General features: G+C 47.9%; 1 long non-coding RNA gene across 1 annotated transcript; it reads left to right on the plus strand.

Annotated features, from left to right (window-relative positions):
• Positions 1–1,202: 1,202 nt before the first annotated feature.
• Positions 1,203–10,545, plus strand: LOC101694010. Its single transcript, XR_001178900.2, has 4 exons — positions 1,203–1,271; positions 6,788–6,870; positions 9,233–9,302; positions 10,436–10,545. It is a non-coding gene; the product is annotated as an uncharacterized LOC101694010 (long non-coding RNA).
• Positions 10,546–24,731: the final 14,186 nt, after the last annotated feature.

Consider the following 24,731-nt stretch of genomic DNA (forward strand, 5'->3'; position numbering starts at 1 on the left):
CTTCCCAGGATTACATATTCATAAAAAATGACTATATCATAATCCATTATGAAAATATGCCATAATCATTAACATAATCTTCATTGTTTCCAATTTTATACAGTTTGCACAACCTTGAAGTGAACATTTTTAATAGAAATTTTTTGTTCTCGGGGCGCCTGGGTGGCTCAGTCTGTTAAGCGTCTGCCTTTCGCTCAGGTCATGAACTTAGGGTCCTGGGCTGGAGACCTGCATGGGGCTCCTTGCCTAGTGGGGAGTTAGCTTCTCCCTCTCCCCCTCCCCCAGTGCTATGTCTCTCACTTTCTCTTTCTCTTAAATAAGTAAAATCTTAGGGAAAAAATTTTTTTTGTTCTGAATTCTGAGTTTTGGGGGGAAGTGAGTATCTGGAGCCAGATTTCCAGGGTCAGAAAGGAATGCCTTTCTTTTTTTTTTTTTTTTTTTTTTTTTAAGATTTTATTTATTTGACAGAGAGAGAAATCACAAGTAGGCAGAGAGAGAGAGAGAGAAGCAGGCTCCCGCTGAGCAAAGAGCCCGATGCGGGGCTCGATCCCAGGACACGGAGATCATGACCTGAGCCGAAGGCAGCGGCTTAATCCACTGAGCCACCCAGGCGCCCCAGGAATGCCTTTCTTAAGGTTGCTGGTAGATACTGCAAAATCCTTCAGAAACGGGGTACCGGTTTACAATCCCAACACCAAGGTCAGAAGGACCCAAAGCCTTATTTTTGGTTTCTGGGTCCTCATGAATAATCCTCGTTACTTCTAAGGAGAGGTAGTGAAGGGTTACTTACCAGAGCCCTGGAGAGGGATGGACACAGTTCCCGCTGCTTGCTTGCTTGCTTGCTTGCTTGCTTCAAGGGAAGCTCAGGTGTATTATAGAGGTGTCCTGCTTGCAACAGCTCCGACGGCCTGACACTACCCTAAATTTCTCCATCTTTTTAGTGAACGTCCAAAGCACTGCACGCAGAACAACAGCGTGATGGCCACCATCACCTATCTAACTACCTCAGCCTTCACTGTTGCCTCCCTAACACTCAGCACCAAGTGGGAACTCTCTGCTCTCTTGTTTCCCTGCTCACTTCTCCACGCTACCCTGTCAGCTCCGCGCACCACCATCTTATCTTGCGCCGCACCGTAGGCCCCGTAGGCCCCGCCCCCGGCATCGTAGGCCCCGCCCCCCGGCAGTCTGCGTGCAGAACACGTGCCCCGCTCACGCGGCTGAGCCAACGTTGTGTCCTTCATAGAGCCTTCTATGCCACACATGCCTGCCAGGTGCTATTTTTTTTTTAATTTAGATATAGATACTTTATTTACAAATATTTAGATTAATAGCATGTTATTACATCAAATTAAGAGTACAGCAGTCCGAATAAGTCCTGTTACAAAAGCGAGAAAACCACTGTAACTAACTTTGGGAATTGAGGTATTGTATTTAAGCCACCGTACTTAGTTTGATCGCTACCTTATATCCCTTATGTATCTTAGGAACCGCCCCTCCCATAGGTTTACAAGTGTTGTTTTGGGGTACAAAAACAGATGAAAAATGTTAATACTGATTTATAGCCAGTTATCCGACCACCAAGCAGGATGGAGTTTCTCGAATGGCACAGACTATTTTGTCCTCTGCTGTTCACAACCTGCCCGGGTGTAGAAAGTTACTGGAAGCAGGTGTTAGCCCTACCGCTGCTCCACTGGCCCAGATTACTGGGTTGGAACTCAGTGCCGGATTAGGAAGTCGTATTGACCTGGGCGGGCGCCTGGGGGGTCAGTTGGTTAAGCGGCTGCCTTCGGCTCAGGTCATGATTCCAGGGTCCTGGGATCAAGACCCACATCAGGCTCCCTGCTTAGCAGAGGGTCTGCTTCTCTCTCTCCCACTGCCTGCTGCTCTGCTTACTTGTGCTCTCCACCTGTCAAATAAATAAAATCTTAAAAAAAAAAAAAGAAAAAGAAAGAAAGAAAAGAAAAGAGAAGAGAAAGTCGTGTTGACCTGGGAGTCATCTCTGGGGTTGCAATTCTAGTGGGAGATTTTAGCCGTTCAGTTTGACCCGCTGAGATGTTCCCAACCCCATGAAGCTAGTAAAAACTGTTGAGAGAATCAGTTTACCTTTATGTAAAGTTTGAAGCTCCCAAATGAAATGTACCCCAGCCCTCTCACTAGTTGTAGGACTTTGGATAAGTTACTTAACTTGACAATGTTCAGTTTCCTCATCGCTAAAACAGATCCTAACAGGTATCTTCCTCAGATCTTCATCTTCATCTTCATCTTCAGGAAGACTAATGAACAAATACATGTAAAACTCTTGAAATAGTGCCTTGCACAGTGAAGACCAATGTAAAAATCGCTATTATTGTTATTGGTGTCCCATAACCATCATCCTTTAACGATGAGATCCTCTTCAACTCTGTCTCCTTCAGCCCTACCCTTACCTCTACCCATGCCTCCTTCTCACATCTCATTCAACAGTAAGTACATCTCGAGCACCAGCTACTGTGCCAAGTGCTGAGGACATAATTTACCTTTCTTTTGGAATCTAGTACAGGTGACAGACAAGAAGCCAAGCAGTTGCACCTCCCCAATAAGAGCTAGGATGGGGGTAGAGATGCCTTTAGGGTCACCTGACCCAGGCTCAGCATGCCATAAAAGCTTTCCCAAACAGAAAGACCTAGAAGATGAGCTGAGATGAGACAGCTGTGGGGTCACAGGAGACGAATGTGAAAAAGAGAATTATAGAAAGAAAGCAGAGCACATAGAAGAGCCTGGAGACAAGAGAGAAGGAAAGTCCAGTTCAGTAAGAAGAGCTTCTCAGGACAGGGAAAATTGGCATGCTGGGAGGGGCACAGAATTCTGAGGGAAGAGGATGATGAACCCAGCAGGGCCAGATCATCTTGAGGAGCTTGAGAACAGTAGGGAACATCTGAAGAATCTTCAGCAAGGTAGTGAGGTGGTCATATTTCCATTTTAAAACATTTCTCAGGCTGTTGAGTGCAGACTGGATTGCACGAGGTTAAGGTTGGGCCACAGAGACCAGTTAGGAGGCACAAGACGCAGGTGGGATGGTGGCAAGATCCAGGAAGTCAGTGGGAACTGGGGATGGAGAGAAATGGGTAGATATGTGAGATTTTGGGGGGGGAGAGCAAGCCAGTGTGGTAAGGGACTGGCTAGTGGTCCTGAGGAGTCAGGACCACCCCCTGCCCCAGGTCCTGACCTGGCCCTGGATTCTTCAGCCCCTCTGGGTCCTGTTTGCCACCTCTGCTGCTCCCACAAGCCCCCAGCCTGGCAGTCAGACTCTTCCCCAGATACCATCCTAAACTAGTCCTCTGTCATCCCCCAAAGTCACTGGGCTTCCTCATCATTGGATTACGCACCAGGAAACACAGTGGCACCCACCCCATTTCTCACTCAAGCAGCAGCCCTGCCCTCCATCCCTCCTCCCGGACGGGCTTCCTGGCACAGCGCTGCTCATCCTTCCAGCCTGTTCTGATAGCACCTGCTCATAGGGGACACCCCTGCGCCCCCCATTATTCTCTCTCATGGTACTGACAATCAGCACTCATCTGTTGTCGTGTGCCTAGCCCCAACCCCCGACATGCACTTTGAATGTTAGATCCTGATGCCTGTTTTCCATCATCTCCCAGATACCTAGCTCTTGCCCGGCACACTCTGGTGCTCAGTAAATATTTGTGGGATGAGGAATGAGGGAAGGAAACACAATTTGTCTCCAGCCATTGGTTGGGGCAATTCCCTTCACAATCCAACCCTTGTGCTCCTCTCCAGCTGCATCTCCAACCTTACTTCCACACGCACATACCCTGCCTTGCATGTATGGATGAGCGGGCACATACACACACATTACACACACACACACACACCTACACAATTTAGGCTACACAATGCCAGCCTGACTACAGCTCCTTAAGTACCAAGCCTGTGCACACACGGTTTCCCCTACAGCCCTCCTATCAGTCCAGTCAACTCCTATCCATCCTTAAAGCCCAGCCCAGGGAATACCAATTTCAGGAGGCCTTTCCTCACCACCCCATCCCAGCTACGTTTTTCTCCCCTTCCCTCTCTGCTCCCTCTGTACTGCGTGGTCATTGCACTGCAGGTTGTATCTGAATTCTCTGCACTTCTCCCCTGCTAGACTTAACTGAGGGCAGGCTCTATCTTTCAACTTGGGACCACCAGATCTTGCTTTCTGAAACAGTACTACACTTGTTACACAGGTTACCTGCCCCTTCCTCTCCCTCCTGAAAGACCTGCCCCACCCTCTCAAGGCCTTGGCACCAGCAGCCTCTCTGCTTTTAGACATGGTGCGGACTGTGGATTTGGTCTGCCTTGTCCATGCCCTTTGACAGCCAAGGGCTAGTGGCAAATCACAATTCCCCCATTCCCTTCATCCCCAACATTTTCCTACAGATAAAAGCAAATACAAAAAATGCACATAGCAAACAAGAAGCCAGGTACAATGGCTTCCTCTGAGAGGGAGCCTAGGGTATGAGGAGAGAAGGACAGTTGGGTAAATAAATGCCTTTTGCTGAATTTTACTACAGAAATGTCTTAGTTTTTCAGCTACATTATTAATAATAAAGCTGTTACTAAACAAAAGGTGTGACAAGGGCAGGAAGTCTTGAGAAGACAAAGGCAACATAGGTCAGGGGCCTCAAGAAGTGTGTGGTACTTGTTGATGTCATCCGGGTCCCCCTCATCCACACCCTTGGGCCTCCTCCATCGCTGGATGAACAAACAGAGACATCCCCACGCCCTGACACCACCACCACCAAACAAACAGCAACAACAACAACAACAACAAATATGGAGAATTGTACTGTCCTCTGAATCTACCTGACCCAAGAGTTACAGATACTGTCCTACCAGGCAGGAGAGAAAGCTCGCACACGCATAAGGAATGTGCCCCGAGGAGCGGGTATCCCCAGCCGCTGTGTCCCAGCCCCCACCCCCCGAACCCCCCATCCCATCCCGAGGGAAGAGGCCCATATACCTTTAGGGGCCTCTCGGGGCTACAGAGGTGTGCACAGCTGCCCACGTGTGGTGCAGTCATAAAAATGAGCACTGGATACAAATGTGGGTGGAGAAAAGCTTAAGGACTTTTTGCTCTGACCTTAGCTTCAGTTGGTTAGTGTCTCTGGGACTTGTCCACCCATCCCAACCTCTGCCTATGGAGGCCCCAAAGCCAGGCAGGCCCAGTTCCCGGCCTGCAGAGGGGCCTGGAACATACAGTCCTTTCATCAGAGCAGCAAGTCTAGGGGCCACTTGTACCCAACACCACCTCTTCTCCCAGGGAAAAGCAGCTTCATTGTCCGTAAGTCTGAAGGAAGGAGACCCCTTCCTGAGCTGCAAAACAGGGTGCCTTGTTTGTTTTATCCGCACCCCTTAATGGGCCTTGTTGTTGAGCAGGCCTGCATTGAGCCTACCTTTGGCCATTCTGCCTCTTCATAATTATGCACAAGGCGAAGAAAAGCAACAACTGTAACTCGACACTTGGCGATTCAACTTGGCCACCCTAAATAACAGTCAGCCTGGGAATAAAACATCCCGCAACAATGCAGGCCCGATGGCTATTAGAGTGATTTACTCTAGACCATATGAAGTTCAGCGGCCGGGAAAGAGGGCCAAGCCTGAAATGGTCTTTCACGCTCTGTCGTAAATTCAGATCACAGCTTCAAAGGTGGTGCCAAAGTATTGGTAACCCAAAGTCAAGGGGCCTAGGTTTTGTTTTCCAGGGCAAAGGGACACCGTCAATGATGGGAGGGCTCTGTGGAGGTGACCCAGGGATGGGTTCCCGGCCACCTCTCCCCTCGCTGTGTCCCTTTGGCCGAAGGGGCATAAAAGGTGTCAGTGGCCCCAATGCTCGGTAAATCACTGGGTGTGAACTCAGCCGGGCTGGGTGATAGCCTTCAGGGCCCTTTCTCCTAGAGGCCAAGCCCTATAGGCCCCATACTCAGTGACCCCATGGATGGGTCACCAGAAGTGTGAGACCAGACAGCCTGTTCAGTCACCAGAAGGGACCTCTTCCAGGGTTAGGGAGAGGTGACAGAAGAGTCCTCAAACATCCCCCCACCCCCAAAGAAATGGCCTCCACTGTCTCTCTGGATGGGAATTTTTTTTTCAGAGAGCTCTCAGGAAAACACTACATGCCAACATGGACAACTTCATGCTCTCCAACATTTACTGAGCTAGGCTTTAGGTCAGGAATAGTGTTACTGAAAGAAAAAAAAATTGTTTCAGAACCAAAAAGACCAATGGGAAAATGTAGACATACTTCATGCGAAATAAGTTCTAAGGTCATTCAACAGTAACAGCTCCCATCTATTAAGGGAATGCTTTGCCCAGTATTGACTTTGAGAGGTAAACAGGATTAGAACTGCCATTTACAAGAAACTGAGGTCAAGAACTCCACCCACAATTTCACAGCTAGCTGCACCAAGGCGTTTACAGGGACGTTGCCACATTTAATTTATATTTAAAAATTTAAAATTGGGGGTGGTGCATTTACAGTTAGTGAGTCATTTTGAGCATAAAAAACCCCCAAGTGTTTTAACCATTTTTATGCATTTATTTTATTTTATTGGACATAGCAGAGAAACGGGTTGGCACAACCTCCGTCTTAAGACAGATATTTATTAACTGGGGAGAGTAACAAATCACCCGGCAACCCAAGGGGGCCCAGTGGTTCAGGAGACCTGGGGTCCAATCCCACCAGAGCATTCGCTTGCTGTGTGGTCTCAGACATCTTCCTCTCCCTTTCTGTGCCTCGGCTCATCTTTAGGCTCCCCGAAATAGTTCTGGAGTTGGAGTTTTCATCGGTACTCTGGGAACAGAGCCTGCCACCCAACACCTCAGCCGGAGCAGGTAAAAATTTTAGGCCCCTTTATCTTGCCTTAATGCTCTGGTCAAGCTAGATTGGTATTATATTGGAACTACAGAAAAGCCTCGAGTTTTATGTAGCACAAGCTTCTGCCACTGACATGGCCCTAATGGCCCAGTCCAGGGGATACCAAATAGGTTTTGTTTTGTTTGCATTTTATCCAGACAGGGCATAGAAATCACATCAGTTATTTTCATAGACAGAATTTAATATAAGGCATCATGAACTATGTAGCCAAAATTCTAAAAAAGAACTTTTATGGCAGTAGCAACTGTAAGCAGCAGCTACCACCCCTATGGTCAAGGCCTGAAGGGAATTATTAAAACACAAAATCTCGGGAGGAGCCCACAGAGACAAAACTCCGACCGCTGAGGGGGCTGGCAGGTGGGGGCCCAAGCCTCTTGGACATCTCCATATGCCCACACTCAACATGTCCCATCCTGAACTCTTCACCTTCCCTCTTCTCCTGACATTGACCACAGTCTGCCCTCTCTAGCCTAGTGAATGTGACGTCCACCTCTAGTCATTCCAGAGAGCTCCTTCCCTCTTGGTCCTCACACCCGGTTGATCAGGAGGTCATGTGATTGAACACCCTGGTGCCCCATGCCCCTGTAGCCCTTCTCTCCAGGCACCTTGGAGCCGCCATTGTTTCTCAAGAGGACAACCAAATTCTCTTACAAACTCCTTTCCCTGCCCTTCCACTTTGCCCCCATTCCAGTCCAGCCTTCAGTGTCTAAAACCAATCTGAAGGTATGACAGTTCCCTATTCAGGGGCTCACTATGACCCCTCTCAAGAGCTGGAAGTTTGGCAGGACACACGTCTCTCCATGAGCTGGAGATAATAACACCCAGTCACTCTCCATCCTGCCTGCTGCTACTCATGCTTTCCAGTCCCTGCAGTTGGTCCATGGCACCATTTTTTTTCTGTTTGCACCTGGTAAGTCAGGCCTATTTTTACAAGTCTGTTTCTAGCTCCTCCTCAGTGAAGCCCTCTTGGATTCCCAACCTCTTTAATCAGATTTCATAATTTCATCCTTGAGGCAACTTCTGGCATCTTTTAAAGCATCCCTCTCTGGAGATGTTATATTAATATCACGAAAGTAGACTTCAAGACAGAGAATACTGCAAGGAAGACATTTCATAATTAATAAAGGGGGCAAGTCTTCAGAAGGTATGATAATCATGGGTGGGTAAGTTTCTAATAATAGAGCTTCAAAAGCCATGAAGCAAAACCAAAAGAGATAAAGGGGGGAAAAGATAAATCCACAATAGTAGTTAGATATCTTAACACTTGGAATTTGCTAGAACAAGTAGACAAAAAGTCATAAGGACACAGAACACAGAAGCAACCATATCAAGTGCTCTGACAACCAATTTGAAAACATTTTCACAGTTTCTTATAAAATTAAACAAACATCTACCCTTTGATCCAACAATTTCTCTCCTATGTATTTACTCTTGAGTAAATGAAAACATATGACCACAAAAAGACTTGTTCACAAATGCTTATCACTCTTTTTTCAGCCCTAAACTAGAAACAACCCAGAAGTCCATCAACAGATGAAGGGACTAACAAATTGTAGTTCATCAATAAGCAGAATATACTCAACAATAGAGAGGGATAACACAATGCACACATTACCATGGATGGCTTTTTAAAAAAGATTTTATTTTTAAGTCATCACTACACCTAATATGGGCTCAAACTAACCACTCCAAGATCAAGAGTCCCATGTTCCACCAACTGAGCCAGCCAGGCACTCCAACATGGATGACCCTTTAAAAATGTTTTATTGAGCAGGGATGCCTGGGTGGCTCAGTTGGTTGGATGACTGCCTTCAGCTCAGGTCATGATCTAGGAGTCCTGGGATCGAGTCCCGCATTGGGCTCCCAGATCCATGGGGAGTCTGCTTCTCTCTCTGACCTTCTCCTCGTTCATGGTCTCTCTTTCAAGTAAATAAATAAAAAAATCTTTAAAAAAAAATGTTTTACTGAGCAAAAGAAGTCAGATCAAAAGATACTGCATGCTATCCTTTAGACAAAGTTCGGAGAATAAGCAAAACTAATCTACACTGACAGAAAACATATGAGAGGTTGGCTGGAAGAGGGATTGGCTCCAGCTAACAGGAGGAAACTTCCTAAGGTGATAGAAATATTGTTTTTTGTTGTTGTTGTTGTTGTTGTGATGATGGTTACACAAATGTATACATTTGACAAAGCTAACTGACCTGTTCACTATAAAAATATATGCAATTTAATGTATGTAAATTATACTTCAAAAATGTTGACTATTAGGGAAAAAAATAGAGAGAGAGACTGTGAACATAAATGGTCTGGCCACTGCAGAAAACAGTGTGGTGCTTTCTCAAGAAGTACAACATGGAATTACCACGTGACCCAGCAATTCCACTCCTAGGTATGTACCCAGAAGAACTGGAAACAGGTACTGGGACAAACGCATACACAGGCATGTCCATAGTCTCGCCGTTCGCAATAGCCAAAGGTGGGAACAGCCCAAATGCCCACCATCAGGTGGCAGTGACAGTTTCATGGTTTCAAGACTGTTGCATTTGTATACTTTAAATATGTGCCATTTATGGTATGTGAATGATTCTTCAATACAGCTGTCAAAATAACACACACATAACAAACGTTTGAAATCTGCCCAGAATCAGCTTTTCCATACAGAATTTCTTGCAGCAGGTGTTTTCCTGGTCGCTTCTTCTCCCTGTTGCATAAAGATGGGGATGGGGCCGGAATGACCATGGTCAAAGGGACATCAGGCTCCATCCCATCCCCATGCGGCCCACTGTGGGCTCTAGGGCCTTTCCAGCTCTCTCCCCCACAGATTGCCTGCAGATTCCCTGGGAAGGAGAAGCTGACTCCCAACTCCTACATATGCCCCCACTTTCTGCCCTTCTCAGTGTGGACCCCCTTCTGCTCTAGGCCCTTCTCTTACCTTCCTAGGCTGAGGACAGCACCTCCAGGCCCCTCCCTGGTCCCTGAAACTCCAACCCAGCCCCCTCTGTCAGTTCCTTCCAGGATGTCCCCTGCTGTCCCTGCAAGGAGATTGAAGCAGTTTGGCTTTGCTTAAAGCTTCTGTTTGCAGGAAGGATTTTGTCACACATGCTAATGAATGGCCTGCCTTCGACTGAGCAGACACAGAGGCAGAAGAAGTGGGGTGGCCTCTAATGAATTCTTCCTGGCTGTTGCACTGATAAGATGACAAACAGATGAGTGAGGCCTCTCCTCCTCTCTGCTGGACTTAGGCATCACCTTGCCCTGGCAGCTAAGCCCTCAGGCCTGTGTACTTCTGGGAGCTCGTGGCCTGGGTCAAGGCAGGGATGGATGTGTGAGTAGTGGGAGCATGTCAGCAGATGGGGCTGGAGGCAGGCAGGGCCCAACGCCAGCCCATTCCCCACTGTGTCCAACTTCTGGGCTCCTAAACCAAGACCCAGGCATAGCTGAGCAATTTACCCAATGGTTTTAACACTGCAAAAAAAATGCCTCTTCTTCCTTCATTCTTAGTCGATTTTTTCCTTTTTACAGGAGTAGTTCTTATGTATTGTACAGCATTCTGCAAATGAAGAAAACACAGAAGGGCCACCTGGCTGGCTCAGTGGGTGGACTGTCAGTGCAACGCCTGATCTCAGAGTTATGAGTTCAAGTCCCACATTGGGTGTAGAGATTACTTTAAAAAAATAAAATCTTAAAGAAAGAAAAAAAGAAAACACAGAAGAAAATGAAATCACTGTGATGTGATTCTATTGCCCAGAGATCATCATGTTCGTTTTGCTTTCCTTTCTACCTTCCTTCTTAATGCATATGTTTCTAATATCATAAGCGGAATCATAATAATGATGGTAAAAATTTACTGAACAAGTGTTTACTATGTACTAGGCTATACTGAGCACTTCACACGAATCATCTCCTTTAATTTTCCCAATAACTCTGAGCGATGATATAATTATTACCCCCATTTACGGAGTAGTTAAAGCTTAAAGAAGATAAGTCACTTGTCCAATGTCATACAGCAACAAAATGGTGGGGCTGGGATTCCAGCCATGGACATCTGATTCTGGAACCATATACTTCACACTTTGAAACTGACTAACTATCCTGAAAACCTCTTTCTGAGTCCTTAGTCTTCTGTCTCATTTTTGACGACTGCATAGTAGTCTACTGTTCAGATGTACTGTAATTTCCCCAAGTCCCTATCATAGGACATTTGATTGTTTTCAGTGTTTTCCATAATTCATTCTCCAGTGAGCATCCCTCTAGTTAAATATTTGCTCAAAAACTAAAATTAGAATTTTGAGGTCAAAGCATGTGGGTAATTTTAAGGCTTTTGGCACATGTTGCCAAGATTGTCCTCTAAAAGTAATGACCAAATTATACTTCCTACATCCTTATCCACACTGGACTACAAAGTGATTAGAGGTAGCTCAAATTCTGCCACATGAATAATAAAATTTAGATTAATTAGGGGCTCAGGGTAGCCTAACCTTTTCCAGTGGAAATTCCATCTTCCCAGAGCAGAGGAGCTGGAGCCAGATGTGGGGCAGGGAGGATTCTAGCGCCAAGAGCTCAAGATCACCTTCGTTTAATCGAATCAGCTGAGTAATTTCTAAGTTTCTCAGAAACGCCTGCTCACCGGTTGTCATAGAATAGGAGAGTATTGTGTGTGCGGTGTATTGTGTGTGCGGTGTCCATGGCTGCTGAGTCCAGATGTCAGCAGCCCCGAGCAGGGGGAAGATGGACACCCGGGGCTCAGGACTCAAAGGTTCTTATCCCAGTTCTGGCATCGCTTCTGAGCATGAACAAGACATGATTAAGCTTTGTTTCCTTCATCTGCTAATGCTGGGAGTGCTAATGCCTGGAGCTCCCACCCCCAACCCCCGTGGGCCCCTGTAGCCCAGAATAGGACAAGTCCTTGCCCCCATGGTCCCACACTTCCACCCTTCAAACCTCTTCCTACAGGAAGGCCCTGATTTCTTTGAAGAGTTTGCCTGATTTTAAGAACTTGTCAGATCCACACAGGATCATTAATCACATCTGCAAAGTCCTTTCTGTCCCATAATGCATCCGAATCACAAGGCAAGCCTACCAGTCACAAATCCTCCCTCACTCAGGAAGGGGCCTGTATGACACGCATACAACTGGGGGTGGGAATCTGGAGGCCATCTCAGAACTCTGCCTACAACAGCCACTGTGTGGACAAGAGAGGAAATGATGAACGAAGGAACGCATACATGAAGGGCTCACTTGTGCAGATGGAAGGGAAGAGACTGATCTAAACGGGCACTAGCCTCAGGATATACCCTAGAAATCTGAGTTGGACAGACTGCCTGCTCACTTCCCTCCTCGAGGAGCAAGGACCAGGATGGCTACCAGGATGGTTAACTCTCCCTAGAGGGTTAGCTTACATAGAAGGCGAACGGGTGATCTGTTCTCTCAAGTTTGGAGCAGGGATAAGTGATAATAATCCAGACAACTGTAAAGACAAAAAGGCCATACTTTCTTTGTAGGGCAACAAACTTTGATTCCAAACCCCATTTTCCACTTCCTTTTCCTTCTCCCACCTTGTGGGTGTTTTTACTGTCCCCTCAGAGGAGCGTCCTCTCACAGAGACCCACTCTGCCTGCTCGGAGAACCCACCTGAGAAAGGAACATACATTCACCCAGCCATTAAAGACGATCCAGGAAACGGCCACCAACCCACACAGAGCTGGTCCACGAAGAGAGGCAGGGCCTTCAGCGCCATTAATGCAGGGTCTCTTCTTTGTAGATCATAACATCATCCTAATCTGTGACCACGTTACTCTCAAGTACTCACATGGGTCCGGAGGGTTGGACAGGGGCTAAGCCACAAGAAAGAATATTCTCAAGGGAGAGGTTAAGACAGCCTCCATGATCGGTGCTCTTTTGGCCTGAATTGATGAACCCTGAGACCAACCAGGGGCCTGGTGGTGACTCCCCCATGTGTAACTCAGGGTGGGTTCCTCATCTGGGGGCCGAGAGGGGTGACCGTCCTGGCCAGCACTGGGGACCACTCCACCTCATCCAGCCTTACACAGGCTATCATTACACAGGAGCCTCACCTCTTTCTGAGAAGCCTTTTGGCTGAACCGTGTACTCACTCATTCAACAGTGTTTTCTGAAGACCTCTAATGGGCCAGGTACTTCATGCTGGGTGCCAGTGGTTTAACATCATTAAAAAAAAAAAAATCTTGTCCTCAAGGACCTTATATTTGGTGAGGAAGACAGGTTGTTAACAAGATAACTAAGTAAATAATAGAACTTAATAAGTGGTGGTAAAGTGCTCTGGAAAAAAACAAAGCTGGGAAAGGGGAGAGGGAAGGCCCAGGGGAGGCCCCAGGAGGAAGGAAGCAATTTTAAATAGGGTAGGCAGGAAGGCCTCCCCGAGAAGGTGACATGTGAGCCAAGTGAGGGTGTAAAGGTGAGAAAGGAGTGAGTCTGCTGGATATTTGAGTAGCTGCAAGTGCGCAAGCCTGAGACAGCAGCCGGGCTGCCGAATAGCAAGAGGGGCAGATGCACATGGGGCTGGGAGGGAAGAAACAGGAGCTGGGACTGAGCAGCCAGTGGGGCGACCTCCAGAGCTCAGAGGGCCTCTGCAGACACTGTCGCACCTCTCTTTGGCTTTCATTCAGAGTGAAATGGGGGCCCTGGCAGGGTTCTGAGGAGAGGAGTGCCATGACCATACTTGCATTTTTAAGGGTTTTTTCTGGTCCCTGTGTGGAAAACAAGAGATGGGGTTTGGCAGGGGTGGTGGGGCTGCCTCCCCGGGCCGGGAACATCAGGTCTGGGCAAAGGGGCCTTGGATCACTGGATCAGTGGAGACACTGGCCCCAATAAGCGGATCTGGCGTCAGAGAATTGAATGTCTGGGTCTGAGGCCAGCTGAGGGTCTGTGAAAACCATAAAGCAGGAAGGAAACAAGGGGACATGCTTACCAGGACCTCAGGAGGCTGGATGGTGGCTAACGGATCAACTAAGTAGAAGGGAGAAGGAGGTGAGATTAGCAATCTAGCGGGCCAGCAAGCCAGTAAAGCTCACTTCAGCAGTCTGTCCTTCCGGCAGATAGTATCTGCCCCCTCCCCGAACACTGTTTTGTTTGGGGGGTTTTTCCATTCACCAGATACTTACTGAGTCCCAACAGTGTAGCAGGCACCTTGAACGCAAAGCAGTAAATCAGACAATCAAGTGCCCTCGGCTTAGTTGGAAAGACAGTCAAGTGATCGTATAAATAAGAAATAAAATACTTAGGGGTTGTAGCAAGTGCTGGCAAAGATACAGTCTCCTGTATCTTTGGTCTCCTTCTTGGGGCTGATTGTTCAGGTGAGGAAGAAGAGTATTCCAGGCAGACAAGACGGATGTGCAAAGACCCTGGGCAGGAAGGGGGGGACAATCCACATTGTCTCTGGGAACCAGAGGGAAACCTCCGTGGGTCAGAGTGTTAAGGGTGGGCCTGGGTGCTTCCTGTCCAGGTGGTCCCAGACTATGAAGAGCTGCAGGGAGGCACAGGCTGCAGCTGCCAGAGTGCTGGGTGGGGGAGGGGCAGCTGCAGGTAGGTCCTGAGTTCCAACCATGCTCACTACCCACAGAGACCCCAGAAAAGAGTTGCCAGCACCAGCGGTTATTGGGCCGACTCAGAATGAGCAACAAAGGGAACCAGGGCCCATTACTAAATGGCCCAAGCATTTTAATAGGCTTGTACCTAAAAGCACAACAGAAAGTGTAAGAGATTGCTTACTGTTCTTGATCCCATGAGAGTCGCATTTCTGCTCAAAAACAAAGAAAGAAGAGAGTAAAAACACCATATTCCTTCCAGGTAGATCTGCAAATTAAGGAATTCTGTGCCTATATTTTTAGCTCCAGTTTTGAGTGAAAACAGAAAAAGGAAAAATGAAATCCATGGGAATGCATTTGCCTAACACTGTTGTCAAATCATGTAATATTCCAGTTTTTTTCCAGCTAGCATAAAACATGTATAACTAGATATAGGATGTCCCTCAGGGAGAACTGACCCCTCCTGACTTGTTCCCCCAGGCTTTCCTGCTGGGACACGTGGAAAGTGCCAGACAGGCCCCCACAGAGAGTGCTGGGACTGCACGGCCCCTCCTCCAACCAGGCTGCAAACACCCCATTTGCATAGCAGCTCCCCAGGCCTCTCTTCTCTTCCTTCTTCTCACTTGACCCTTTGCCTCCCCTGAAGCTCACAAAACCATTTCATTTCATTGTGTTCTCATTCACGCAGGAAGCCCACCCTGTTCATTAAGATGGAAGTCGGAGATAACAAAGCTGTTCTTCGTCCTGTTTGTTTGTTTTAAGAATGAAAGCTATTTCCTCAAAATCCAATTTTTATGTCTTTTTTTTAAACGTCTCATTTTCCCTTTCTAGATCTCTCTCTCCCCGACCTACATCATGCTCTGTGCCCTTTGGAGTTACCTCCTGAAGAGCCTTTAAAAAAACAAAGCCGCAAAGCCTTGCTCTCTGTCCTTTGGCTTCCTGGCTCCATGGCTTCTCTCCCCTCCTCCCTCTCTGGCCAGTTCACCTCTGGCTCATCCCCCTCCTCCTGAGGTCTCAGCAACCTCCCAAGTGACATCATGCTCTCCCTCCCAACCAGTATCCACAAGCCAAGCTCTCCTGAGAAGATGATCTGGTACCAGCCTGCAGACTCCCCCACTCCGTGTCCTGTGGGTCTCCCCTCCACAAACCCAACTACCCCTTCCCCAAACCAGGGCCTGCTCTTGGTCCCCAATCCTCTCAGGGACCTCACCTGTGCCCAGTCACCACGGCCATCAAGCTGGGGCTCCTCCTACTCACCAGTCCCTGACCCAGAGCATCACTGAGCCCCACCAGGTGTCTCTGGCCTCTGTCCCCTCCTTGACACACCCAAGTGTGCCCTTGCTTCCTCTCATATGAACTCTTCCAGTAACCTCCCAACCAGTTCCTCAGCTGGGGAACTTGGGACCAGTCACTTTACCTCCTGGAGTTTCAGTCAGTCTCTCCTCAAATTTGTTGTATTGACACTCACAGCAAAGGGCCGGAGGGAGAACCCACTGTGGTCCCAGGTACAAATATAAATCACTTAGCACCAAGCTCAGCATGTGCCAAACAAACGTTCATCCATCTCTCCTTCCCCCACTTCTCAGCCCTGTTCTCCAGCCTGTGGTTTACCCTCTAGAGACAAATCTGATCTCTAGAGTCCTGTTGGCCAAACACACCCTGCAATTTTCTGCTTCCAATCATCCAGCTGCAGAAGTATTGAGTGTCTTTTTTTTTTTTTTTCCATCTTAAACCCAGTTGATATTGTATAAAATTATCTGGTTATTTTGATTTATCTAAAATATTCAGATCAGGTGGATACCTGAATTTTTAAAAATCATTATGCTTTTTTAAAGCTTGTCTCAGGAAGTTTTTATAAAACCAAGTAGAAAGAACTAATTCCCGTTAAGCATTACCCTTTCTTCCCACCCTGCTTTTGGAAGGATTTGCAATTCAAATTGAGGATAAACTGTATTTTCACTTAGAAAAACACATTCCCTCTAGCAAGAAAGTTCTCTTTTGAAGAAATCTCCCCCCCCCACCAAAGAGCCATATCTTAATATGTGCTACAATTTAACAAGAAAATGCTGTTGATCGTTTCTCTTTCTTGTTCTTTCCCGTTATCTCTGTAATGATGGACATTTAGAACTACACCATCTCTGTGTGTGTGTGTGTGTCTCTCTCACACACACAGATACACACACACACACACACAAACCCCTTTGTCTTTTCAGATTTCTTCCCAACAAATCCCCATAAATGACAGAGCTCAGATTTAATTTAATTTAATTGAGCTGACATCAGCTTAGGGCCAGATCCTCAGTGTCAAAATGAAACAGAAAATTGAATAAAACCCATGCTTTAGCTGAATTATCCTGACAATTGCCCAAATTTCTATATCCCTATGAAAACTACTTTGGGATCAATAGAGAAGAAAAAGCACACTGGTGTGTTCAGTAAAGGGGACAGATGGCTCTGGAGTGTTGAGTGTGGGGCTAGGGAGCCAGACCTGCTGGGCTGGAATCCTGGCTCTGCCTCTTACCAGGAGAGGGGCTGTGGTTGTGCTGATATCTCTGAGTTTCAGTTTTCTCATCCAGAGGCGAGGATTTAATCAATTAACTCATGTAGAGCAGTTAGGATAAGGCCTGACACATGCTAAGGGCTCAGTGACAACAGGAATCATTTTTATTCCAGATAAAATCAGTGCGGTTCCAAGTACTAGGAAGCCAGAGGCAATATAATGTAAACACCAGAGACTTTAGCTCAGACAGCCTCAGTTCAAATCCTGACTCCATTCCCCTCCCGCTGTGTGACTGAGGGGGGGGGGGCGGGTAAGCTACCAGCCATTCTGTGCTTCAGTGACACCATCTGTAAAAAAGGCATTAAAAATTTTAACTGCATCAAAAACAAACAAACAAACAAATTATACCTGTATCATGGAAATGTGAGAATGAAGTGAGACAATGGGAAATACTTAGCACATATAGTAAATGCTCAATAAATTTTGTCTGTTACTTTTCCTTGCATTGTACAAAAAAAAGTCAATTACCTCACCGTACACCTTCTATTTAAGCGGCATCCCCAAACAAGGCTGGCAAGGCCCTTAGACCAAAGGAGGTCAGACTTGTTCTCTCTGCAATGGACAGCCAGTGCGTAGGCAACCTGAACTCAGCCAATCAGAGCCTCCCAAATGGCAACTCCGATACTGTTTCTTAAATCAGAGAGAGGGGGATACGTGGACTCGGGCAGGGCAGCGTCTCTGGTTTTTTGGTCCTAAAATGCATAATTACAAAATCGACAAATGCTCTTTACAGCCAGAAGAAGCATCCATAAACATATAAAGAAAATATTAAGGGGTGCCTGGGTGGCTCAGTACGTTAAGTCTCTGCCTTTGGCTCAGGTTATGATCTCAGGGTCCTGGATCGAGGCCTGCATCAGGCTCTCTGCTCAGCGGGCGCCTGCTTCCCTTCCTCTCTCTCTGCCTGCCTCTCTGTCTACTTGTGATCTCTGCCAAATAAATAATTTTTTTTTCAGTGCGATTAATATCTTTGCAAAACACCCCCTTCCATTCTCCTTACCGATTCGCTAAGTTGCTGGGCAGCCAGTTCTCCCCTACATGTCAAAGGCATCCCTCAAGATCAGTGCATGTCTACTGCACTCACTCTGTTGTAGCTCCAGACTCTTCCATAATAAAAGTGCCCCACTATTTTTTCAAACACTCCTCTTTGGACCGGAACATTTTGGGTCTCCATGGCATGGCCCATCCTCATTGACCCAGCAAGACCCATTTCAGGAGTAAAGCAGGAGTAAAACAGAAGTAAAGCACTGACTTGCAGAGGAGGCTGCACGTACAAAGCTAAGCTTAGTGCACGCTGTTTGCAGTCTCAGAACCTGGAAATAACCTAGATGCCCAGCCATCTCCTCTGATCCATGTGGTTTATTGCATTTGGATTGGGGAGGGGAGAACGTTCAACTGTGGAAAGTGTTTAATGAAAACCACTAGTCAAACCCAGGTGAGAATTGGGAATTTTAGATTCCTTCCAACAGTGAAATGTGAGACGCTTTTCATTTTCGTGGGTTAGGGGAGGAAGGAAGAAAAAAATAAGATGCGTGTGTCAAGGTCAGATTACTACAGCACAAATGGGTGATTGTTAGGTCTGTATTACCCGCATGGACAGCAAATCTGAGTCCTCAGAGAACCCAAGTTCAGGTTTTGCTTCTACCCAGAGAGTCTCAAACTACATGATGCATCAGATTCATCTGGAACTCTTGGCAAACTGAGGGTTGAGTCAGCAGGTCTGAGGGGAGGCCTGAATTGTGTGTCTCTCACAAGTGACAGGGTGACATGGGTGCTGCTAGCAGATCTGTCAGATCTGTACAACTCACACCTTGAGTTGTACAGATCTGACAGATTCACATAATCTACAGATTCACACTTGTCACATAATGTGACAGATTCACAGAATCTACAGATTCACATTTGCTATCTGAACTGAATTCCCCTGATCGGTCAAATAATGAGGTTGATTAAGGTGGCCGTCCATGTGAGTTTTCCCAGAACTATCACAGTCGTTGCTCTGGAAGTCCCCAGTCCCAGGCAAACCAGGACCGTTGGATTAGATTGGAGTCAGTCACCACAAAGCTGAAAAGTAACCTAAGTGAATGAAGTGGGCTGGTTGGAGACTTTGGCAAACAGAAGACCTTATATGCCCACTCTCTCAAGCTTTACCCAAGATTCCCCTCCTTTATCATTAAATGGCCAAGATGACCCCTTAGAAATTCTGAGAAACTTTGTCGTGAATTTTTTTTCTGAGGGTAGCTGTAAGTGTCCATAAGTGACGGGTCACAATGAAAATATTGGAAATCAGTGGCTATCCAGGAACAAGATGAAAATGGTTTAAAGAGAAGGCAGAAGAAGAGTCTACCTGTCCTTTCAAAAACTGAGTGTGGGAGCCAGCCCGTCATGTCACCCCCCAGTTGTCACATCTTTATGAGGCTCTCTCCTACACTGGATAGGGCTAACCTGTATAATCAGTAGAATATTGAGACGACAACTATACTGCAAGATAATTTTTTTTAAATAGGACATCATGGAAATGATGGGTTTTGACTTCTGAGGACAGGTCATAGAGGCTTCTTACTGCTTTTTTTGATCACTTGCTCTGGGGGAAGCCAGCCGCCATGTTGTGAAGATACCCAAGCAGCCCTATGGAGAGATTCCTATGGCAGGATATTGAGGCTTCCTGCCAACAGCCACGTGAGGGAGCCATTTTGGAAGCAGATCCTCCAGCTTTAATCAAGCCTTCAGAGGATATAGACCCAGCCAATGTCTTAAATGCAATCTTATGAGAGCCTCTGAGATGGAACCATGCAGCAAAGCCACTCTCTATCAAGAACTCTGAAAATTCCCCAAGGTCCGAAGACACAAGAAGTTGCAAAATGGCAGCTGGCAGGGCCACCAAGAAGTTTTATTCTGCCTGCATATTTTTTTAAAACGTGAATTAGTTACCAAATCTAAAAACCAGGTTATTCCCATTGCAAATCTGAATTTCCAGCACCCTCTGAAAAATCAGAAGCACTTTTACTCCTGCAGGTTGAGGGCAGGCCAGGACCCAGTAGCACATGCCCCTTTCACGAGGGGAGCAAGGGATGTCTCTGCCCTGCATCAGCACACCGTCTGCCTCCAGCTGTCTCTCTCCCCAGCTGGGGCCCATTTGTGAACATTACCTGCTGGTCCTCGAAGTCTGTAATCCTTGATTTAGAGGGCAGAAACCTTTTCAAAGTGTGGTCCAGAGACCAGCAGCAGCACCTGGGAACTTGCTAGAAATGCAAATTTGGGGGTCAATCCAGATATTCTGGGGTGAAGCCCAGTGATCTGTAGTTCAACAAACCCTCCAGGGGACTCTGAGGCGTGGGGAAGAGCCGCTGTCACTCACAAATACCGTTTCTTGCTTTGGGCCCACTTCATTAGTTTTCTAGGGCTTCCGTTAAAAAGTGCTACAAACCTGGTGGCTTAGAAGAGCAGAAATGTATTGTCTCACAGTTGCAGGGGTTAGAAGTCTACAATCAAAGTGTTGGCTCCCTCTGACACCTGGAAGGGAATCTGCCGTTGCCTCTTGCCGGCTTCTGGTGCTTGGCCGGCCAGCTTTGGCACTGCTCGGACCGTTGACACATGGCCCGACTCCTCCATCTCCACAGGCCCTTCTCCATGCGAGTCCTCCCATCATCCTCCCTCAGGGTGTGCCTGCCTCTGTGTCCAAATTTCCCCTTTTAATAAGGATTCCAGTCCTACTGGATTAGGGCCCACCCTGAGACCTCACCTGAAGTCGCTGGTCTCTGTAAAGACCTTGTGTCCCACTAAGGTCCCGTTCGGACCCCCCTACTCAGGGTTAGGACTCCACATCTGAGCGGAGGGCGGGGGAATACGATTTCACCACAACAGAAGCCATGTTCTGCTGTGCCGTAGAAAAGACTCAAAATGCCTGAGGATCTGGCTGCACCAAAGGCAGACTGTGCCCCCGATGCCGTGCCCCAGAAACGCCAGCGGCCCGTACCTTCTCGGGCTTCGTGTCAGATCCTCGGCGGTCCCACCAGGCCAGGTTCTTCCGGCGCATCTGAGGGCCCAGATGCCTCCGGAGACCCGATGAGGAGCAGGAACCTGGAAGCAATTCCATCTCCACGAATTGGCTCCTGAGTCCTTTATCCCCGGCGCAAGCGTAAATAAATGACACAATTTTTTTTTTTTTTAATTGACCGCTAATCGCACAATGTACTGAACCCTGGCCCGCCATTCCTAATTCTCTGCTGTGACTTTAAATTCCTCTGAGCCTGTGATTTCTCAGATGTACACCGAGGGGCTTGCGTGACCCGGGGCATAATCTCCCTTCCAGCTTTAAAAGACCGTGACTAATTGACATTAAAAGAACTTCCCGTTGCAGAATACCCAATCCCCTCCCCTCTCATTAAATAAGCCACTGTTACATGGGACAGTATGTCCGTGTTCAATGAATTAGTTCATATGCTTTGTCAAGTGTCTCCTATAAGCCACGCACCTTGTCCTCTTCTTCCAACGTATATGAGTTAAGCGAACCCATTGGTGACTTCAGATAAAAGTCTTGAGGCACCCGTGATCAAAAGCGAGTGAGCAGATTTCCCACCCCTCCATGGACACGGAGGGGCTTGGCAGCGGCGACCCCGCCGCGGGGCTCGGCTTCTGCACGGCGGGACGTGGTGCAGAGCCTTGCAACAGGAGCCCTCTCCCCCAGAAAGCCCACCGCATAATCCAGGGCTAAGTTTCCACCCTGTCCCAGGTTTCTAACTCGAGCTGAGTCTACTTCAAAAGAAGGAAAGCTTGTTTGGCCTAATACCCATGAAGCCTCGGTTTCAGGAATGTGACATGCTGTTAAACCACAGCCGTGTAAGCTTGCGGCCGCTGAGATTTTCCAAGGATGAAAGTTTCACTTTTCAAAGAAAAAAAACATGGCACCGCAAAGCTGGAGAGACGTAGTAGGTGACCAGTGTTGACTGGCCCTGAGAAGCTGTCTCCCAAAGAACACCTACTGTGTGTGGGCGTGTTCTGGGGGAGGCCCCGGAGGCCCAGGAGAGGGGGTTCAGTTTACAACGAGGAGACACAGTTGCTACTACCTTGGGCTAGCTCTCAGGAGGCGGAGGGCGAGGACAGCTGGGCAGGGGCCGGGGGCAGCACGTGGCATTGGGGAGGCTGGGGAGCACGAAGGAGACTGGCAGGGTCCTCCCCTAGGTGCTAGGTCAGGGGGATGGTCAGCATCGCACAGTGGGGTGAAGCCCTAGGCTGGAAGCTCTTGGTCACAGGGTGGGAGAGAGCGTCCCCAACAATCAAATCAACACCGGGGACTCAGTGTCTCTTTGAGGTCACATGTCAGGCCCTCTGTGCCCCCACCTTCCCATCTGGCTCCGTGGTTCACCAGAATGATCCGTGAGCTGCCCAGTGCCACTGGAAGATGATGCGGGGCTGTCCCAGCTCCCTAGATTGGAGCTAATCTGCATTTCAAAGCCAAGTATGGATTTTTGGGGGACCGAATTAATGCATACCAAATCTCAGAGAATCACAACTCTTCAATTTTTTAAAGGAATTTGGGGGTCATTGAACCTAACCTCTCTCCCTCTACGTCCGAATCCTGATGCTGGATTAGTTTTCCAGCTTCTGTTTGGATGCCTCCATGGACAGGGAGCTTGCTTGCCCAGGAGGTAACCTGTGTCATCACGGAAGAGCTCTAGTTGCCTCAAAATGTTTTCCTTATATGGTGCTAACTTCTTCCTTCTAACACCCTCCTCAGTGCATGCTCCGTCCTTTGAAACAGGTCTGAACCTGTATTTTCTCCAACACCCCTTGAACTATTTGAAGGTGGGGCCACCAAAACCTCTCTTAACATCCCTCATTCCTTGCATGGTACTTCTGTGGGATGGCTCCCAGACCTTCGAAACACGTGCTCCCCCCACCCCCACTTTCCAAAACTGAGAGCCATTTTCCAGAGATACTGAGAGCAATGTAGGTCGGATTGTGGGCTGTCTGTGAGCAACGCTGGAAACCTGAGCCAGTTGGCCTCAAAGGCCACAGATGGTGGCCACTTCAGGAACTAAATGATGATCCAGATCCACACAGCCCAGGGTGACTCTTCCAGAGGACCCAGGCTGCACTGGCCAGGCCTGAGGCTGAGTACTTGCAAGCCAGGAAAGTCTGTAGCCTCTTATTGTTTTGGGGTAAAAGCAGACCCTGGGCTGGAGTCCGTGGATGCTGGACTTCATGGACACTGGTGGGGAAACCACTGGACCCTGAGCTTGGCATAGAAGGGAGAAGCCCGCCCCCTTGTGGACCTCTGGGGGGTGGCAAGGTGCGCAAAGCACCCTGAAACCTCACAGATGAGAAGGGGTCTGGTGGAGTAGCTGCTTCCTGTCCCTGCCCCCATTTTACCAGCTGCTTCTGGCAGCCTGCAAGAAGGGTGATCTGGACTGTCACGGGGCATGGGAGTGGTAGCAGGGGACACAACGGGAAGTTAGGAGGTGGAGACCCCTGGGTCTAGTTGTCAGGCCACAGAAAGTTGGAGATAAATCAGGCAGGTGTTGAAAAAAGAAAGGAAAAAAGGGGGAGGGGGAGGTTGCAGGAGGCCTTTCCTGGTTCTGCCACTTCCTGGGTGCCCCCCCCCCACCCCCGGCAAGCCACAGTCCCTCACTGGGCCTCCCAGGGCGGAACTAGGTGAAGGCTGCATCCCTCTGAGGACTCACACATTAGAGACCCAGCTGAAGGCTTTCACCGGCCGGGACAGACAACAGTCTATCACTGGTGGCACTATACCCAGCGAGGACAAGAGGGGATGGCAGGTGGCCAGGGCAAGGGCATATGAGGACCAGGAGTCAGGGGCACCAACTTACTTCACCAGTGTGGCAGGCCCACCAAGGCCCCGCAGGGCGCAGGGCCCAGGGCCCTTCTAGCATGCGGCAGGAAGCCCCAAGGAGTCATTCCTCACAGGGGGTCTCCCCTCCTTCTGTACCTTGGGCCAGTGTTATCTCTAGAACCATAACCTTCCTGAAATGTTTCTCCACTGGGTGATGCCCGGACACTGACCCAGAGGTGTCTGTGTCGTAAAATGTGCCTGCCCCGGCTAGACATGACCTAGGCCTAGTGAGTGTGCAACCTCCAAACACGGCTTCGACCTCACACTCAAACACTTCCAAACTGCCTTTACTCAGCACCATGCCTACTATCAGAGATTGGGTTTTGACCATCTTTGCGAGGTAAATTCGGCACGACCCTGTAACCAATAAGCACAGCTGGGTGAAATGTAACCTCAAGCCAGAAGTGCTTTCCTCAAAGCTCTCCAGGTAAAAAAAAAATGGAGATGGATTTAAGAAATTGAATTCTATGCTAATATGGTTCCAATTCTTTTCTGCAGATGCTCGCAGAGACATGCGGTCAGGGAGTCACCGAAGACATTATTTTAAAATGCTTAACTGTCCTCTGGCAAAATGAAAGATACTAAAACCCTTATAAAATGGCCTGTTTAAAAGTTACCTGAAGTAATGTCCTCAGGCTAGCGTGCTCCTTGCTGGAAGCATCTGGGGCAAACGTTAGGAGGAGAGGGGTTGTCTTGCACACCAAGGTGCCCTAAAGCTTTGGCAGAAACTAAGTAAGCCTGTAATTTTTCATTAAAAAATAAAAGCATTATTAGGTTATTATAAGACATTTTAAGTTATTATGTAAACACCCTTTAGAAATTAGAGGATTCCAGGAATAAGTACAA

The sequence above is a fragment of the Mustela putorius genome, unplaced genomic scaffold (genome assembly GCF_011764305.1).
Source record: "Mustela putorius furo isolate JIRA1106 unplaced genomic scaffold, ASM1176430v1.1 tig00003909_pilon_pilon_pilon, whole genome shotgun sequence".
NCBI lineage: Eukaryota > Metazoa > Chordata > Mammalia > Carnivora > Mustelidae > Mustela > Mustela putorius.